This window comes from Tursiops truncatus, chromosome 8, assembly GCF_011762595.2.
Source record: "Tursiops truncatus isolate mTurTru1 chromosome 8, mTurTru1.mat.Y, whole genome shotgun sequence".
In the NCBI taxonomy this organism is placed as follows: Eukaryota; Metazoa; Chordata; class Mammalia; order Artiodactyla; family Delphinidae; genus Tursiops; species Tursiops truncatus.
Window position 1 is genome coordinate 74,603,164 of NC_047041.1, and position 21,865 is coordinate 74,625,028.

At 35.9% G+C, this 21,865-nt stretch overlaps 1 protein-coding gene across 12 annotated transcripts in view; it reads left to right on the forward strand.

The window, feature by feature from the left end:
* GAS2 (growth arrest specific 2) overlaps nucleotides 1-21,865 on the forward strand; it is a 153,633-nt gene that overhangs the window by 1,290 nt on the left and 130,478 nt on the right. The window lies entirely within an intron of this gene.

Below are 21,865 nucleotides of genomic sequence, written 5' to 3' on the forward strand. Positions count from 1 at the left end.
ATTCACAAATTTATGTGTTCTACAGATGTTTATCTGCCAACCTGTAGGGGTTTTGTTCAGAAACCTACAACAATTTCTAATCTACTGAAGTTGATGACACAATAAGTCATTTGAGCTGAGTTTGTTTCCAGTCTTAAAGACACCAAGCAAAAGTATTCTAATGAGTAGTCGGAACTGGTGTTTTGTTTTGTTTTGCTTTAACAAAAAGGAGAAGAGAAACAAATTTAACAGGAAGAGTCATTTTTCATTTATTAACTTTTAAAAAAAATGAATAAAGCAGTGGTGTTCATGCTGTTAATTCAGTTTTAAGATCTGATATTTATCACTTAGCCTAAACTCTCAGTTGGTCTGTAGCGGTTACTTGATTTTATCTTTGTGTTGGATACTAGAAACTTTGAGCCAAATGTGCAGTCTACTTTTAGCAAATGCACAGGCTTCAACAATTTATTCTTAAATTGAGCACTTATTATGTCACATAGTGTAAGATACTAGGGATTTATTTGTAAATAAATAGATGTTGTCCTTGTCCTGGTGGAGAAGTTCATTTCCTAGCATTTAAGAGCAAAATTAAACAAATAACCTCAAATGTGATAGGAGGCTATAAAGAAGGTGGATCTCCAAGACTTAGGTGATGGGGAAGGCCTCCCGCTGTAAGAAACTGACTTTCTCCTGAAAGCCCAAAGATGAATGTTGAAAAACGTTTTCAAGGTCAAGGGAACAGTTAATTTACAGGTACCTGAGTTGAGAGAGCCCAATCCGTTCAAGGAGGTGAAAAAGTCCAAAAAATCTGCCTTCAGGTCGGGATGGGAGTGAGACCTTATGGCAGGAATTGTGCAGATTAGTTTCAGATCTTTCCACTTTTTAAAAATTTTAGCTAAAAAAAAAAAATTTTAGCTAAAATCCCTGCTTGGGCATTATAATATGTAAATTTATGCATATTTCACATTCGCTTATTTTCATTAAATGAACACAATGTCTGTGAAATTTTCCCCTTTAGAAGAAAGAAAAGCCTAGGGTTTGGAGCTTTTCCTCAATGTTCCATTTAATCAACAAAATAAAATGATCATTTATTAAGCTTCTACTACATGTAAAGTATTAGGGATTGAAAAAATGATTATGACAAGGTCCTTTGCTTCAAGAAACCTACATTCTTGAGGCAGGGGTGGAAGGGGCACAAAAACACTGAACTATAGTGCAATTCAGATTTTATGTGTTTAAAAAATTCTAAGAATGATGCTATGAGAGACCAGATATAAATTGACAGGAGAGTTCAAGGAAGGCTTTACAAAGGACTGATACTTCAGTTAGGCCTTAAACTATCATGAAATACAGGAAAATGCAAGTGAGAAAAATAACATAAGGATGTTAACCTGTATAGCGTGTGCTACAAATACTAGTACGAATCTCCCATATCTTCATTATGATTCCTAAATTTCTGGGATACAGTAAATTAGGACAGAGACTGAAAGGCCAGATTTCGGGAGACCCTCCAACACTAGCAGGTAGGTCTGGTTCTATCTCCTATGGGGTCACTGCTCCTTCCTCTGGGTCCCGATGCGCACACTACTTTGTGTGTGCCCTCCAAGAGTGGAGAGTCTGTTTCCCCCAGTCCTGTCAACGTCCTGTAGTCAAATCCTGCTAGCCTTCAAAGTCTGATTCTCTAGGAATTCCTCCTCCCGTTGGGAAGCCTGACGTGGAGCTCAGAACCAGGTTGGGAAGCCTGACGTGGGGCTCAGAACCTTCACTCCAGTAGGTGGACTTCTGTGGTATAAGTGTTCTCCAGTTTGTGAGTCACCCACCCAATAGTTATGGGATTTGATTTTATTGTGATTGCACCCCTCCTACCATCTCACTGTGGCTTCTCCTTTGTCTTTGGTTGTTGGGTATCTTTTCTGGTGAATTCCAGTGTCTTTCTGTTGATGATTGTTCAGCAGTTAGTTGTGATTCCAGTGCTCTCGCAAGAGGGAGTGAGCGTACATCCTTCTACTCCGCCATCTTGAACCAATCTTCAGCATTTTCTAATGACACATTTGTTCAGAAGTGGCCAGATGAATCAATTCCAATCAGTTAGGCCTAGATGATTACTTTTCTTTTCAGAGTTGGTAGATCATGCACATTCACCAATATGAAGAGATAGTCATATTAGACAATGTAGTTGTATACAAGCTGGGTATCAAGCATGCTTAAGAGATTGTTTCTTCCTCTTGATGTTGTATATTTATATGAGGCCCAAAGCTACCATAGCCCTCTTCTTCCCTGAGCCAATAGAATCTCATAATCACAAGGAATACATTGTATTAAGACAACTCTCAAACTAACCCTGTTTAAGATTATAATCCTATATATTACCAATTTTTTTTCTTGCAAGTTTCATTTTCTATTGCTTTCAACTAAATGCACCCAACTAATACCAGCCCTTTAGAACATTGTGTGGTATGTGGTGCATATAAACACTCAGTAAACATTGGCTATTGTTGTTATATAAGCCTCCGAAGTGTACATCTTCCCATGTCTTCTCCAAATTGTACTCCTCCCTAATATAAAAGAGCAACCACCAACACCCTATGGTCAGAGGTAGAGAAAATTTTAGCAAAGAAACATACAGCTTGATGCTGCAATATTCACTGTTGGTCCTGAGACGTTTTTATTGCAGTCTTTTCCAATGGAGTAGTAAGACTTGAAAAATCGAGTTCATTCCATGCTCTAGTTTAGGTCTAATTTTTTAGTTATTTTAAGATATGCATTAAGTCGGAAATTATAGGACACTATGGAACTGGGAGACCAATGAAAACAAAGTATTCTGATGTCCCTTTATTTTACTTTGAACAATATTATATTCACACACTTATTTCAATACTATATTGACACACTTATTTCAGCCCTCTGCTTGTTGAAATAATATTTTTCTATATGAACAAGCAGACCTGGACTCTACATCTTCAGGCAGGGTGGACCTGAAGGGTTTTTGTCTCATTCCAGAATCTTTTTCATGGAAGGAAAGTGCTTTGACTTTTTTACAATCACTCCGAGGGCAAATACTATGGGCAATGATTACACCTGATCCTAACTCTGTTACTTCATTCAAGACTGGAGTAAGAGTAGGTCTCTCTGTGTTCTTTAGTAGCAACAATAAATAGCAAGCTGGCACAACTTTTTTTTTTTTTTTTAACATCTTTATTGGAGTATAATTGCTTTACAATGGTATGTTAGTTTCAGCTTCACAACAAAATGAATCAGTTATATGTATACATATATTCCCATATCTCTTCCCGCTTGCATCTCCCTCCCTCCCACCCTCCCTATCCCACCCCTCCAGGCGGTCACAAAGCACCGAGCTGATCTCCCTGTGCTATGCGGCTGCTTCCCACTAGCTATCTACCAAAATGTTCATTGCAGCTCTATTTACAATAGCCCAGAGATGGAAACAACCTAAGTGTCCATCATCAGATGAATGGATAAAGAAGATGTGGCACATATATACAATGGAATATTACTCAGCCATAAAAAGAGACGAAATTGAGCTATTTGTAATGAGGTGGATAGACCTAGAGTCTGTCATACAGAGTGAAGTAAGTCAGAAAGAGAGAGACAAATACCGTATGCTAACACATATATATGGCACAACTTTTGAAGAGAGATTTCTTATAGGAACTTTGCAAACATATTTGCCATTTTTTTGTGACAATGCAAACTATATTTCTTAGAGGTGACTATAGATCTTATTGGGTGTTCCTTCTACAAAATCAAAATTTCTTTGTTTTACTTATTTCCCTTACGAAGGGGAGAAATCATCAAATGAATTATAATGGACAGAGGACGTTGGACAGGTATAGGGTAATCTGACAATTAAGTTTCCAGGAACAAATGGCCTTGTCCTGCATCCTATGTTATTATAACTAGTCCCTGATCAGATTGTAGAACCTCATACCAAATCTCAAAAATATTAAATTTGTATACCTGATAAGAAAAAAAAACCCCAACAATGTTGATCTTTTTACCCTTTGGAATTGTTTTCATAAAGGTAACTGACTATAACTACGCAAATGTTTTTTCTGGGTCTTGAGCTTCCCAATCAGTGCAGTAAAGGTTACAATCGTATGTCTGAAATATTAATCTCCTTTGGCCTTGGGGCATATGAATGAAGTCTGGGAGGCTGGAGTCATTACTGACATAATGAGAGATCTGATAACCATTCTTCAGTCCTTCTTTGGACATGCTCTGCCACCTGGGCATCTACTCAGTGTCTAGAGTGAGTGTATAGTGCAGCCCATCAAGAAGTTACTGGAGGAATTCTAGATGTCCACAAGGACAGGGCAAACCCTAGTGAGTTCAGAGGAAGGTGTTGGAGGAAGGGTTAGAGGATGAGATCTCCTTGTGGGCACAGATCTGGATGATGGCTCCAAATCTCTGTTTTCACAAATTTGAGACACTCCTTTCCATTTGCAGTGGATGTGACTTTAAGTGGCCTCAAAGCTAGCAGTAGAAGGACTGCCCTGACATTGCATGTGTACTCTGAAAATTAGAACTTCATTAAAACTTTGGAACAAGTGATTTGAATTGTTTTTTGGACTTGAAATTTATTTTCATCATCATAGTATATGTTTAACATATTGCCTTCATAAGAAAAGAAAAAAGAGCTTTTCTTTAAATATAATCTCATTCCTTATAAATTTTAAAAACCTATAAAAATGGTTTTACCTATTTTATCAACAACATTTCTAGTCAATGGTGACTCAAGATTATGAAGAGAACTTTGTTAAGGTCTTGATCAGGAATTGTGACTGACCATTTCAAGCATAAAAAACAATACTAAAAAAAATTACGAAAGCAAGCTTAATTTTCCAATTTAAAAAATTCAGTTTTAATTGTTGGGAAGTTTCATATAAATTTAATATGTAGAATCATGTCTATTCATAGTACAAAGAGAGTGCAAAAAAATATTTTTGTCACCAAGACTTTTACCTATAGATCTTCCTCAACTTACGATGGAGTTGTCCCATTAAACCCATCATAAGCTAAAAATATCTTAAGTTCATCAAAAATGAATTTAATGCTCCTAACCTGCCAAACATTATGGCTTAGCCTCACCTACCTTAAATGTGCTCAGGCCACTTATATTAGCCAGTTGAGCAAGTCATATAACACAAAGCCTATTTTATAGTAAAGCATTGACTATCTCATGACATTTATTGAACACTGTACTATACTAAAGAAAACCCAGAGTGGTTGTATGGGTACAGAGTGGTTGTCAGTGTATTGGTGGTTGACCCTCATGATTGCATGGCTGACCGGGAGGTGTCACTCACTGCTGCTGCCCAGCATCATAAGAGAGTATCAGACCACATATCTCTAGCCCATGAAAAGATCAAAATTCAGAGTATGAATCTACTGAATGCATATCACTTTTGCACCATTTTAAAGTCAAACAATCATAAGTAGAACCATCGTAAATTCGGAATTGTTTGTATGCATCCCAAATCCTCTGATTGACTGACAAGTGCCATAACGTAAAAAAAAAATTGGAAAGCGCTGCTCTAACATAGGCACTCTAACACAATTAGCTAAAGAAAAATGGCAAAATAGAGGGCACTGCAATTCAAATGAAGCTTGCCTTAAATTTCTACAAATAGGACAGGAAGAAAATTAGTTGGTTAGTTATTCTCCGTTTGTCCTTCCCATGTCACCCCATCCATTTTCTCCTTTCTTTCCCTATTCTGTGCAGAGGACTGGCTTGATCCTTATTGACTCTGTCAGCCTTATTCCCTTGCCCTCTGACTTGCCACTGAATCGACCAATGTGAGGCATTAGCAATCAGAAAGAGGAGAGGGATGTAGGGTTTTCTTCCTCTGCTCCCTGCTAAGGCATCAGGATTCTGGTTCTTTCATTTTAAAATGCCATGAGGCCTCCCTGAACCTCTGATACCACCTATTATTCTCTGCAGCCCTTCCTGCTGTTGCTAATCCCTGGATGCCCTAACATACCTTGTCGATTTCCTTAACCCTGGCCTTGCTTCTGCAAACATCCCTGTTATTTCAGAATCCCTGCTGACTGTGCTGGTTTCCTGCCAAGACCTTAACTGACACAGTCGTCTGAGTTTTCAACCATTCTCATAATTAATATAAGTCTATGAGTCATAATATTATCAATCAGTATGTTTTTAGGGAATGATGACTAGTCTAGTGCAGTGATTCCCAAATACCTGTCATTGCCAGACACTCCTGCCAATCTATGACAAAGTCATCATTATTGCAGTGATATATGAAAAATAAATGACATAACAATGTGAAGCGCTTTCATAAACATAGTTAATTTAAGTGAAGGGAAAAAGTATTTTTTTTTTTTTGTAAAGTAAAGGTGATGTTAAATGTCAATTTTGTGTTTTCTTAATTTGGAAAAATTTTAAAGTTTGCAATTATCTTAGACACCTATTTTAGAAACTATGTGTTTATGGGTACACATATATAGATATATGCATATATCTATAGCTAGATAAAAGATAGATTATAAATCTGTGAGATCTATAATTCTGAAAATCTCCCGTCTCATGTGTGGAAAATGGTAGGAGTGTTTGTAGATAGACCCAGCTTGTGAAGACCTTGGAATACTTTAGTAAGGAATAGGGTCTATGTTCAATTGGCTTTCAGATGCTATTGACAGTTTTGGAGCACAAGAATGACATGATCATATATGTTATAAAGCAATGTGGAGAATTGGTTGTAGCCAGCTGAGACAAATGGCTAGAGATGGAGGTCCCCTAGAGAAATATTGCAATAGTCCAGGTGCACAAAATGAGTTTCACTAAGGAAGTAGCAGAGGAAACACTAAGAAGTGGTGGGGAGTGAGTGGTGCTCAGACTTGAAAATTCCTTCTGAAGAAGAATCATTAGATCTTAATGGAGAAAAGAATCAAAATTACTGTGCATATTCTCATTTAAGTGATTGAGTGCAGTCTCTTTACCTTTGGAATGGAACATGGATTGGTATTGATTTTAGCTAATGCCTGTAATTGGAAGAGGGAAAAAAATCTCAGAGCAAATCACGGCTCAGTGGAAACTCTTATGCATTTGTTTTTTAATCCCAAATTACTGTTTTTCTTCACACTCTTCAGGATCCCCTGGACTAGCAAATTAGGTAATAGAATATTTTATTAGTAATTAGTGAATACTAGTGGTAACTCCAGAAGACATCTTGGTTGCATGAGAATTATTAAAAACATGGATTGAATTATTCAAAGGGAAGAATTTAAACAAGAATTTCTCCTCTTCCTTAAATAATCTCTAATTCAATTCCCAGAATCTTAACATTTAACTTAATACTTCTTGGATTGCTAATATTCAGAAACTACTTAAATACTTGAATTAGTCCCACTGGAAGAAACTCCTCTGACTTGTCGTTTTTATATTTTTTCCACTGCTTGGACACCTATTGAAAAAAAATCTATATATAAGGGACAATGATGAGATTCTTACTGACATAAATTGAATATATAATATATAGTTTTGACATTATATATCAATACACAGATTATACATCCTCCTCTGTGTATATGTGTGTATTTGCATAAAAGTAAATGGGATGAAATTCCTAAGAAGATACTTGAAGTAAATAATTGAACTAAATTTATTTTTAAGATTTCATTTTTCTTTTACAACTGGTAATTTTTTTCTAATGTCTAAAGCAGAAAGAAAAAATATGAATCACAATCTCTCTTTACCTTTGAATTAGAAGTTTGATTTCTTGGAGGAGAACTCTGTAATAATGTCTGGGTGCCTTTATTTTTATCCCACAGTTATCAGTATATTGCTATATAAGCACCTGCCAGGAAGGCCTATTTTTTTCTAGTTCAGTAATTTTTTGAGTCTGTTGTTCCCATTTTCAAGTCTCCAAAACTTTTATGTGAATTCTTTCACCACATTTTTTTCATTATTTCCCAACCTTCTTTTTTTCTAGGTGGCTGAAGTTTCCAGACATATAACCAGAAATGTCCTAAGAGAATTAATATATAAAAAAATAAAGCTAAGGAAATGGAAAGCAAAGAAAAATAGGCATGTGTAATACATGCATATGCACATGTAAACTCATTTTAAACTTTCCTTAAAAAAGTAATAGATGAATTGATTTTCCTAATTAATATTCTCTGAGTAACAAATATAGTGGAAAAATTATCAAGAAACTTTTTTTGTTTTTAATAACTTCCAGACCTAATCTAAGTTCTTAGATTGGGCTAGTCTGTTAATACCATTAATGTCAAGTATTTTCCCCAAAGATTCCTAACATTTCAAAATAAACTGCCTGAAATAAGCCAAATAAGTGATTAAAACAAAATTCATAATATCACAGAACATTTTATGGGTATGCAAAAATTCTTTTGGTAATGTTTTTATCAGTTAGTTACCAAATTTTAAGCATAAAGGAAAGCTTTAAAGGGAATATTCCATCAGGTTTGAGCGAAATACTCCACTTAAGGGTCAAGAGGGGTGTTTAAAGCAAAAGTGCTATAGTTAGTATTTCTTTTCCCTTTTTTCTTTTGAGTGGATTAATGAATGTTGTAATTTTCTAACAGTGTGCATATCTCTACTTAAACAGATCCAGTGGGTAAAAACCCCTATTTCTGGTTATCTTAGAATATGGTGTATCTTCACCTTTCCCCTAGTTGTATAATTTTTGTGTTCATCTGTTTTATTGATGCTGGACATAGAGGAGGGACTGTATACAACCGAGCAACATCTCTGTTATCAGGATATTGGTAGAACCTGGATCCATTTGAAGACATTTCAGTATCCCATGGACAGTTCAGCATGTTAGAAAATGCTAAATGCCAAGAGTTCAGAACAAGATAAAATTACAGAGAGGATTGTAGGGTAGAAAGAGGAAGGTAGCGATAATATTAAAGTCAAGATTAAAAAAAACCCATATATATATATATATATACACACATGTATATATATGTAGCAGATTAAATTTGACTGTGTAATGGGAAGTATTGAGAAAATGTTCAGATATTTTCCTAAATAATGTTATTGAAATATTATAAAGTTAGGGATGGCAATCAACAATATAATTTAAGCAAATCAAGAATGCCAAACTTTATAGTAAAAAATTTTGTTAGTAAAATTATAATTTTTAAAGGGTGACATTCTTAACTTTTTCTAGTTCAAATAAAGTTTTCTGTTCCTAGTGTTTTGGGTTGTTAAAAACAGTATTCATTCTATTGTATTCATTAGTGAGAAAAAGGTTTGGTGTTTTATCCTCTGCCCAACCAGAATATCAGTTAATATCTGCAAATCTGCAAAATGAGAAGTGATTAAAGTGGACACCATGTTCTTCTCTAGCTCTCTGATGTGATAATTTTACTTAGTTTTTTTTACAGATTTTAATTAAAAGGGGGGGAGCTTAATTTAATTTTAACAGGATGACTGAATACCTCTACAGTGTGCTTTAAGATCAATTGACATTTTATTGCCTGTACTAGCAGCCAGATTTCCCCTATTTTTCTCTACTTTTTTATAGCCTAAAGGACACTAAATCTAGCACTCAACTTCTAGTAGTCCAAGTATTTTCAACTTTAAATCTATGTGTTCTTGAATTTTGTAATCTCATTAGGTAGATGGTTGAGGAACATAAAGTATGAACACTAATCAGATACCCAGATGACAGAACATTGGAAAGACTGTCAGCACAGCATTAAAAGACATAGGCAATCGAAACTGCCAAAGGAAAATTCTATTTTGTTAAAGGTGGGGTATTTGGAAACGGGTCATAAGACATTTGACTAACTTTGCTAAATTGTTTTTGTATGGCATCTCTTTTAGACAATAATCCAGAAATCAAAAACCACTTTATGCACTACCCATGGTACGTGGCTTAGTTAAGTAGTATTTGCACACTGCCAAGTTTGCTTTCTAATTCTAAAATTTCCCTTCCCCCCTTCCTCCCTCTCTCCCTCCCCCCTCCCTTCCCCCTCCCTTCGTTCCTTCATTCCCTCCTTCCTTCCTTTTGTCTATCTTCCTTCCTTTTTTCTTTGTTTTTTATTTTTTTCATTTCTGCTCACTCATTTGTTTCTATATATGGCCAGAATAAGACTCACCAGCTTTGCATAATACAAAGCACTCAGTGAAAGGGAGCTAATATTATTTTGTGTAGTATAGGAGCTCAAAAATAGTTACAAATATATGCAGGCTTTATTTTATGATGTTTCCTTTAAAAATGCACCTTACCTCTAATTTTACTGAACTAGTCTTATTTCTAGCCCAGAACGGTCTTGTTCTTTCCTTTCTCAACTGCTGTGCCTAATGTTTCTTGTACCTGGAATCATTGTCTTCCCTTCTACTTCACATGAAACACATCCTTCTATGCTACAAAATGCAAGCCAAATCCTACCTCTTTTATGAGCCTTTCCTGATAATTCCAGCTGAAAGTAATCTGTTTCACTTCTAGATTCTTTTAACACTTGTGGTTGGATTGTTAATTTGTCATTTACTATTTACTGCATTTCAGTAGAAGTTAGGTTCCTTTTATGATGCAAATGTTTAATGACAGGAACCAACTGGATCCATCCCCAAGCTGGGCATATTGCTACCGCAAGGATTGAATTCAGTAGTCTGGGTTCATTGTGCCGGGTCCCTCCTCCACAAAAAGGGCAAGAATACGCAGGCCAATTACATTTCAAGTTGTTTTGTGCATCTTAGCTCCAGCTTAACCATTTTGAATGAGATGACTGTCTCTTTCTTGTTTGTTGGTTTTTTGTTTGTTTGTTTTATTGGGGTATAGTTGCTTTACAATGTTGTATTAGTTTCTGCTGTACAATGAAGGTTCAGCTGTATGTATACATATATCCCCTACCTCTTGGACCTCCCTCCCCCCACATCCCACCCATCTAGGTCACCATAGAGCACCGAACTGAGCTCCCTGCGCTGTACAGCAGGTTCCCACTAGATATCAGTTTTACACATGGTAGTGTATATATGTCAATCCCAATCTCCCAATTCATCCCATCCCCCTTTGCCCCCCCCACCACGTCCACATGTCCCTTCTCTACATCTGCGTCTCTATTCCTGCCCTGCAGATAGGTTCATCTGTACCATTTTTCTAGATTCCACCTATATGTGTTAATATATGATATTTGGTTTTCTCTTTCTGACTTACTTCACTCTTTATGACTGACAACTACCGTATGACCCAACAGTCCCACTACTGGGCATATACCCTGAGAAAACCATAATTCAGAACAATGTTCATTGTAGCACTATTTACAATATCCAAGACATGGAAGCAACCTAAATGTCCATTGACAGATGAATGGGTAAAAAAGATATGGTACATATATACAATGGAATAATACTCAGCCATAAAAAGGAACGAAATTGGGATGACTGCCTCTTAATGGTATTTTTAATGTACACAGTACTTTCTACAGTACCTTACAGGATAGAGGGATGCAAGGTGATGGAGTGGAAAAAATTATGCACTTTCTTTGATGGTGAGACTTCTTTTCATTAGACTCTGAGCTCCTAAAAAGGAGGGGCTAAGTTTTTGTACCTTTGGTTCCTAACATAACCACGAATACATGGTTGGTGTTTAGTAAGTGTTTGTTAAGCTCAGCAAAATTTTGGAATCAAACACACCTGGGCTTAATACTTCTGTTGCTTTTAAGTTCACCTCAGGCAAGTTACTTAAACTTTTGAGTCTATTCCTTCATTCATAAACAGGAGATAATAACATTTGCCATAAAGTTGTTATGAGGACTCAATAAAATCATGTTTGCAAGACACCTAGAACAGCTACTATATACAAGTGATATTAGAGAGTTCTTCTTTCTCATTCAAATATTATATGTATATATATATATATATATATATATATATATACATACATATATATATGAATTCATAGAGGAATGAAAGGGATATTCTACCTATCAGGACTGGCAAGACAAAAAAAAATGAGGCAAGTAAGATGCATTTGGGAAATAGTTTATATTTCCAACTAATACTTTTTGAACCCATACTATGAGCCATATTATGTCCTAGGGATAAAATAATGAATATAATGGAATCTGCATCAGCAAGACCCAGTCTAAGAGAGAAGAAATCTTCAAATAGCCAATAGTCTGAGTTAGGATTAAGATACTAGGTATGGCAGTTTTAAACACGGCCCAGAAATATTTGACAGTCCTCCTATTGAAAGGATGGACTTGTGGCCAATTTGACATGACAGAAGGGATGCGGTGTGAATCCTGAGGCTAGATCCTAAAAGGCCATGCATCTTCCACCTGGTTCTCTTAGACTGCTTGCTCTCAGGATATTGCTCTAACAACACTCCCTTTAGGAATCTGGTCATCATGCTTTGAGAAGGCCAGTTCACAAGGAGAAGTCTTCAGTCATCCAAGCCCAGATATGAGACTGACAAAGCATACAGATTATTCCAGTCCTTAACTGTTTGAGTTTTCCTACCTGAATCCTCAGACATTGTGGGACAGAGATGAGCCATCCCTGCAGTGCTCTGTCTGATATTTTCCATAGAGTTCATTAGCAAAATTACATGGTGGTTATTTTACATCACTAAATCTGGAGTGGTTTGTTACACAGCAGTAGTAACTGGAGCATTAGGTGATACCTGGGTGAAGGTGCTTAATTCAAAACCTGGCCAAATACTATGAGGTCATTATCACTTAATGGTCCAATAATGTTTTAAACCCCTCTAGTTGAATTTATTTAAATAGTTTTCTTTCTAAATAAGTGTAAAATAACCTGTAAGAACTCGTAGGTCCAAGTGATGAGAAATAATTAATAAATAATAGAAAATTTACCTATTTTTTTCTGATAAAGGAGATTCCTTCCTAATGTGAAGTGCATCCCTGAATCTTTATTATGAAACTAAAATATAGACCATAAAGAGTTATGGTTAATGTAGAGCTATATAACTATTTCTGGTGGTTAGAAAATGAAAATTTTCACCAGAGGAAAAAGTGTAGTTGTGCGATGTATACCCCTGAATTAATAACCAAATCTGTTAGAAAATTAATTGACTTGAAACTTGAGTTATGCTATTCAGAGTCTAAACTTCTTAATATGCTATTCAAGACCATCTAAACTCTGATCAGGGCCTCATCCCCACTACTATCCCGTCACCTGAATCCCCAGCCTCTCCAGACTGCCTCTCATTCCCTGAAGACTGTACACTTTCACACCTCCATGCCTAGGCTCAACTCCCTTACCTTATATTGGGGTCACCCAAATGGGTGGGCTCACCCCACAACCTCACCTACCCTGATTCCAGAGACAGGCTGACATTGCTTCTGTTTTCCCTTCTCTACATTGTTAATATCTATAGTTAACACTTACTCTGCATTAAGCTAATTCTGCATTTGTCTCTTTCCTTCACCAATGGAAAATTCTTCAGAGGAAGTAGTCGTTCTAATTCATCTTTGTATTCCCATGGTCCCAGCTTAGGTACTTAATAAAGATTTCCTAATAGTTAAAAAATATATATATATAGGAAACTCTCTGAGATAAGTTTGTGATACAGCAAGAAGCATTCCAAAAACATTATCAGAGTCTCCATCCACTCTTTAATTCCAAAATTGAAAAACAAGACCAAACCAAAAATGACTGTACTTTTTGAAATCATAAACTCCCCAGACTGTGAAAATCACCAATTTGTTTTGGAAAAAATTAGTGTCTCTATTTGTGAGAACTTCTGTATAATTCCCATACGTAATTTGGTTCCACTTGTAAACTCTGCCTCAGTGAAAAAACTTAATGTATGTTCTGGCAGCCCTCATAAATGTCTCCTCTGCTGGCTCAGCAAAGAAATTAAACCAAACCATAAGATATAAATCATATACTTTCTTGGTACAGAGCCTAGCCTTATTTCTTTACCTTCTATGTCTCTAGCTTATATATTTAAGACTAAGTGTTAAAATTTAATTAGCAAAATTAGTGCAGTATTTAATACTGAGTATATGAGATGTTATAAATTATTTTAAAATTCTGAGGAAAAATATTAAATAAACATTATGTCTGTTGCATATCTTTCCTGTGCTTCTTGTATCATACTTTATTCTTGTTGTTTCGTAAAAATGTTCTTATTTACTAAAAAGTAAAAATATCTTTATGTAGTATCATTATCTGAATAAACTGCAGATTAAAGTTATTCATGAACAAGGAACTAAAAATGTTCCAAAACAAATTGGAACTTTTTTATTTCACCACACCTATAATTTCCACAAACTGTAAAACCATAGCATATACTAGTTGCTGATGTCTCTTCTGATTCTTGGCTTAGATTTTTGGGGTCTTAAACTTGGCTGTTATTTTCTGAAACTTGAAGCTTTTAATCATCTCCTTATGAGTTGCACCAACACATGTCATTAATGAAGAGAATTGGGTAACCTCCCTTGCTATTATTCTTAATTCAGCATATGACAGACACCGGCAGCAATTAGGAAGATCTGCCTAAGGCATAGAACGTTGAAAATAATATCTGATGACACAAAGAGGATTGATGTGGGAAAAAAAAAAGAATTGTGTAAAGGAGAAATTTAATGTAAAAAGAGTGTTCACATATTGGAGGAAAAAAGAACAATGTATAATCCAGGTAAACTATAAAGAGTTACTGGAATTTAAGAAAACTTAAATAAAAAGTATCGAGAAGTAAACTTTACGCTTTGACAAATCTACAACCAAGTGGTAAAGCAGTATTAACAAATGAAAACCACCTCCACACTTTATTCATAAGCCATAAGATGTATGAGCTAGAGAAAATTGCTGATGGTGGAAATAGTCAAAGGTAGTTCAAGTTAAAATGGATATCATGCAAAGGTATTGCTTATTACTCTCCCACTTATGGTGTCTGTTATTATTTTGTGTGTGTGTGTGTGTTATAGCACTTCCAAACTTTTACACTCTATACCTGATATTTTCACTTTTACTCTATTAAAGTTTTAATATTTTTTACTTTTTTTTTTTTAGTTTTAACTTTTATAAAGTCTTTTGAGATAACTTACAGAAATTCATGAGCACAGGGAATTATGATCATTGTATTTCTATAGAGAGGAGATAGTGAGAAGGAAGGAACATTTTAAGAGAGAAGGACAAGGGAGCAGAAAAAATCTAGAAATTATACAAGAGGAGAGAATTCTAGGAGTGTGAATGAGATGAAGAAAGGGAAGTAGGATAAAAACAGAGTTCTCCATCCCTTCCTTCCTTTCTGTTTTTATAAAACGTAAGGTTTCTTTTCAGGGCAGGACACATCAAAATACACTGACAGTTGGATAGATAAAAGTCAGAACTCTTTCTTACAGCTCCAAATGAAAGAAGGCTGTCAGGCAGAGCCGCATAAGCACTTTTATCCTGGGACAGGGTAACAGCAAGCTGGAGCTGTAGGGGCAGCCTCTGTATGGCGAACTTCTGGGTTAACTTTTAGTCCCTGTGAACTGGCTAATTTGAAATCTTCTGTGGACCCGCCAGGGCATTACGGGGTGGAGGGTTCTCCCTGGTTCTGTTTCCTGGCCCCATGGAGATTAGGGTAAGTGCACTGTGGTTCAGAGTATGAAACCTCAATAAGGGAAGTGGTCAGGGTGCAGACTTAATTGGTTGCTTCAGAAGGGGAACTGACCAGACTCTACCCAGGACCTGGAAACCAGGTCAAGACAGCATAAAAACAATCAAACGCCACTTTATTATACTTACCTGGACACACACACAAACACACAAAGAGAGTGAATTAAACTCTAAATATAAAGAAGGCAAAGAAGAACAGAGAAAATATTAATAGCAGGGAAGGAAAAAACAGTAGGTTATCTCCTGAACCAGAGATTCGTTATGAGCTAATTTTCTTTCTTAACCTTCAGGGTCATGACAACTGTTTCCTTACACTCTTTCTACCCCGGGCATTGGTTGTCAAACGGGGCAGCTCAATTATGTGAGCATCGTATCTTGGCCCATAATCATCCATTACTCCTAATACATTTTATTAGGATTTAAATGAGCAATTTAGTAATGAGCTGGGTCTCCCCCAGAGTTCTATAACAACTGGTAGCTAAACAATTAGAAATGACAATTAATATTTCTACTTTTATTCAGCAATTCCCCAGTGTTTAAGGTGAGAGACTTTAAGTAATCCGATGTGTTTGTGGGGAAGAGGAATGGAGACAACTGAATACTTGTGTGTGCACATAAGATTTGCTTTTTAAAGACTCAATTATTATTATTTTTAATCTCTGGCAAAGGTTTTCAAATTTTAACGTGCATAAGAAGCTTTGAGAGTGTTTGTTACTGTTGATACCAGGGCTCTTTGCCCTGAGGGTCACGTCTGTGCAGAGCTCCATTTTTTTTTTCATTTTCTTTTATTTAAAAAATATTTTTTAACATCTTTATTGGAGTATAATTGCTTTACAATGGTGTGTTAGTTTCTACTGTATAATAAACTGAATCAGCTATACATATACATACATCCCCATATCTCCTCCCTCTTGCACCTCTCTCCCACCCTCCCTATCCCACCCCTCTAGGTGGACACAAAGCACCGTAGACTCAGTTATTTTTGATTCACCCTTTACTGGGCTCCACTGACCACACGAGAGCTTCCCTTGGATACCAAATAGTCACATCAAACTTAACTTACGCAAAACTAGAAACCTAATTTCCACGCCACACAAAACAAGATAAGGCAAAATAAAACAAGACAACTTCTTCCCAAAGTCTTTTCCATTTCAGTAAACTGCAGCATTTCTTACACAAAAAAATCTTAGGCTCGCCTTGTCTGTTTCTCACACTGCCTACCCAGCCATCAGTGATAAAATTTAAATCATAATATAAAATAAAAATCATAGTGAAATATGTCATGGATGATGTTATAGTGTAGACTAGATTTGATGCTCACGTAAGTCATCTGCCTTATTACAAAATGGATAACTGGGGGAAAAGAGTGTGAATCAAAGAGAATAACCATTCAAAAGATATCCAGAATCCGATTCCTTTCTCTAATTCCATTGCTATCCCTCTCATCCAAGTCACTCGCACCTCTCATCTGCATTATTACAATAACCATTGAACTGTTTTCCCTGTACGTAATCAATGTCCTGCAGTCTACTGTCTACCCAGGAATCGGAGTGACAGCTTTAAACTCTAAATCTGATCACGTCACCCCTCTGCTCAAACTTGAGAGAAAAGCAAGTTACAAAGGCTTACAAGGCCCTATGGGATCTGAACTCCCCCCTCCCCCCCAATCTCTCTGATTTTATCTCCTACTCCCCCTTTACTCATCTCTGCCATAGGCGCCTTTTTGATTTTCTGGAACATCTGATTTGTGGCATTCCCCTGCCTCAGTGACTTTGCACTAGTTGTTGCCCTGTCCTCAGTGGTCCTTAGGGATTCTGCAGAGTGCACTTACTTCCTTTGGGTTTCTGCTCAGTTGTCACTTTACTGGCAAGGCCTTCCATGACCACCTATAACATCTGCCATCTCTCAGCCCTTTCTATCACGTTTACCCTTATTTTATTTTTCTGCAGAACCCATTTATTATCACTTGATATATTGTGGATTAATTTCATTGGATTATTTGTTTAATTTCTGTCTCACCTTGGTGAAATATAAGTTCCATGAAGTTAGGGACTTTGACTTGGAAAGAACAAGTCATGCCTCATTTTATTAATTTATTGCTAGCAGAATAAATTGTACTTTAATGGGAAAGAAGTTTCTAGAAAAAAGATTCTTTTGATTTCCTATTCAATATATGTAAAGAGATAAATATCCTATTCAATATATGTAAAGGAACAGTTAGTGGCTACATTTGTTACACAAGATTAGTTGAACATTTACATTTACTGTGTATTCATAAGCAGATTTTGATGCATAAATGCTATTCTGGTACTAAAAGAGCATGTCAGAATCTCAGTCATTATACTTTATTTCAACTGGAATACAGTGCAAACCCTTCCTACTTTCAATTTTTCTTTTTATTTTTAAGCTAATACATGTTTATTTTCATCCTAGCATCTTAGTTTGCATGGGACATGATGAAACTTAGATTTGCTCAGAGTCTTTTTTTTTTTTCAGACACACACACTATATTTTATTTTTACAAGAGATAAATAAACTGACACCAAGCATTGTAAATGATGACCACAACAAAAGCAACAATGATTGCAATTACCAAACACGAAACACACTCACACTATGTCATAATATTGGCATTCAGTCCAGTAATCCTCCACTGTAACAGCTCCTTTACTTTGCAGTGAAAATTGATTTGTATACTTTTTGCCTCTGGGTCCTTGTGGGATTTTTTTTTTCATTCAAACAGAAAGCCACAAAAATTATAAGCATCCTCCTCAGTTCACTTAGTCCCATGTAATTAATTTTTTTTTATCTTGATCTTTTGTTAGCACTTTTATGAATTCATCAATTTTCCATTAGAGTTCTGAAAATGCTTATTCATTCAGTTCATCAGTATAGTCAGTTACCAGAAACCTGTACTTGTCAGAGTCTTTTCCATGAATTCCTTGAAGATGAAACCCTTTTATAGGAACATTTTTGCAAAAGCATCAAAGTACACCCAGAACTGTCTGTAAATGACAAAAGACTTAAAAATAACCACGGTTAAAGATTTGATGAAAGTTCATAATAATGCCATTGACAAGAAAATTTAGTTATTTCTGAGATATATATTTTAAAGTAATAACTACAATTATGACTTATGACATTATACCAGAACATACAAGATTTTTAGAAATTTCATGTAATGTCTGAAACATTTATATTAACATATTTCCATACAAATAACCCAAAGAAAGTTTAGTATTGTTTTTTTCTTTGTTTTTTTGTATTGCAGGTTCTTATCAGTCATCAATTTTATACACATCAGTGTATACATGTCAATCCCAATCGCCCAATTCATCACACCACCATCCCCACGCCACCGCAGTATTCCCCCCTTGGTGTCTATACGTTTGTTCTCTACATCTGTGTCTCAACCTCTGCCCTGCAAACCGGCTCATCTGTACCATTTTTCTAGGTTCCACATATATACGTTAATATACGATACTTGTTTTTGTCTTTCTGACTTACTTCACTCTGTATGACAGTCTCTAGATCCATCCATGTCTCTACAAATTACCCAACTTCGTTCCTTTTTATGGCTGAGTAATATTCCACTGTATATATGTACCACATCTGCTTTATCCATTCGTCTGTCAATGGGCATTTAGGTTGCTTCCATGACCTGGCTATTGTAAATAGTGCTGCAATGAACATTGGGGTGCATGTGTCTTTTTAAATTTTGGTTTTCTCTGGCTATATGCCCAGTTGTGGGATTGCTGGATCATATGGTAATTCTATTTTTAGTTTTTTAAGGAACTCCATACTGTTCTCCATAGTGGCTGTATCAATTTACATTCCCAACAACAGTGCAAGAGGGTTCCCCTTTCTCCACACCCTCTCCAGCATTTATTGTTTGTAGATTTTCTAATGATGCCCATTCTAACTGGTGTGACATGATACCCCATTGTAGTTTTGATTTGTATTTCTCTAATAATTAGTGATGTTGAGTGGCTTTTCATGTGCTTCTTGGCCATCTGTATGTCTTCTTTGGAGAAATGTCTATTTAGGTCTTCTGCCCATTTTTGGATGGGGTTGTTTGTTTCTTTAATATTGAGCTGCATGAGCTGTTTATATATTTTGGAGATTAATCCTTTGTCTGTTGATTTGTTGGCAAATATTTTCTCCCATTCTGAGGGTTATCTTTTCAACTTCTTTATGGTTTCCTTTGCTGTGCAAAAGCTTTGAAGTTTCATTAGGTCCCATTTGTTTATTTTTGTTTTTATTTCCATTCCTCTAGGAGGTGGATCAAAAAAGATCTTGCTGTGATTTATGTCAAAGAGTATTCTTCCTATGTTTTCCTCTAAGAGTTTTATAGTGTCTAGTCTTACATTTAGGTCTCTAATCCAGTTTCAGTTTATTTTTGTGTATGGCGTTAGGGAGTATTCTATTTTCATTCTTTTACATGTAGCTGTCCAGTTTTCCCAGCACCACTTTTGAAGAGACTGTCTTTTCTCCATTGTATATCTTTGCCTCCTTTGTCGTAGATTAGTTGACCATAGGTGCGTGGGTTTATCTCTTGGCTTTCTATCTTGTTCCATTGATCTATATTTCTGTTTTTGTGCCAGTACCATATTGTCTTGATTACTGTAGCTTTGTAGTATAGTCTGAAGTCAGGGAGTCTGATTCCTCCAGCACCGTTTTTTTCCCTCAAGACTGCTTTGGCTATTTGGGGTCTTTCATGTCTCCATACAAATTTTAAGATGATTTGTTCTAGTTCTGTAAAAAATGCCATTGGTAATTTGATAGGGATTGCATCGAATCTGTAGATTGCTTTGGGTAGTATAGTCACTTTCACAATACTGATTCTACCAATCCAAGAACATGGTATATCTCTCCATCTGTTGGTATCATCTTTAATTTCTTTCATCAGTATCTTATACTTTTCTGCATACAGGTCTTTTGTCTCCCTAGGTAGGTTTATTCCTAGGTATTTTACTGCTTTTGTTGCAATGGTAACTGGGAGTGTTTCCATTATTTCTCTTTCAGATATTTCATCATTAGTGTGTAGGAATGCAAGAGATTTCTGTGCATTCATTTTGTATCCTGCAACTTTACCAAATTCATTGATTAGCTCTAGTAGTTTTCTGCTGCCATTTTTAGGATTCTCTATGTATAGTATCATGTCATCAGCAAACAGTGACACGTTTACTTCTTCTTTTCTGATTTGTAATCCTTTTATTTCTTTTTCTTCTCTGATTGCCATGGCTAGGACTCCCAAAACTATGTTGTATAATAGTGGTGAGAGTGGACATCCTTGTCTCGTTCCTGATCTTAAAGGAAATGCTTTCAGTTTTTCACCATTGAGAATGATGTTTGCTGTGGGTTTGTCGTATATGGCCTTTATTATGTTGAGATAGTTTCCCTCTATGCTCACTTTCTGGAGAGTTTTTAACATAAATGAGTGTTCAATTTTGTCAAAAGCTTTTTCTGCATCTATTGATCTGATCATATGGTTTTTATTCCTCAATTTGTTAATATGGTGTATCACATTGATTGATTTGCATATATTGAAGAAGCCTTGCATCCCTGGGATAAATCCCACTTGATCGTGGTGTATGAACATTTTAATGTGTTGTTGGATTCTGCTGGCTAGTATTTTGTTGAGGATTTTTGCATCTATATTCATCAGTGATATTGTTCTGTAATTTTCTTTTTTTGTAGTATCTTTGTCTGCTTTTGGTGTCAGGGTGATGGTGGCCTCACAGAATGAGTTTGGGTGTGTTCTTTCCTCTGCAATTTTTTGGAAGAGTTTGAGAAGGATGGGTGTTAGCTCTTCTCTAAATGTTTGATAGAATTCACCTGTGAAGCCATCTGGTCCTGGACTTTTGTTTGTTGGAAGATTTTTAGTCACAGTTTCAATTTCATTACTTGTGATTTTTCTGTTCATATTTTCTGTTTCTTCCTAGTTCAGTCTTGGAAGGTTATACCTTTCTAAGAATTTGTCCATTTCTTCCAGGTTGTCCATTTTATTGGCATAGAGTTGCTTGTAGTAGTCTCTAAGGATGGTTTGTATTTCTGCGGTGTCTGTTGTAACTTCTCCCTTTCCATTTATAATTTTATTGATTTGAGTCCTCCCCCTCTCTTTTTTTTGTTGAGTCTGGATAATGTTTTAACAAAGAACCAGCTTTTAGTTTTATTATCTTTGCTAGTGTTTTCTTTGTTTCTATTTCATTTCTCTGCTTTGATCTTTATGATTTCTTTCCTTCTGCTAACTTTGGGTTTTGTTTGTTCTTCTTTCTCTAGTTCCTTAAGGTGTAAGTTTAG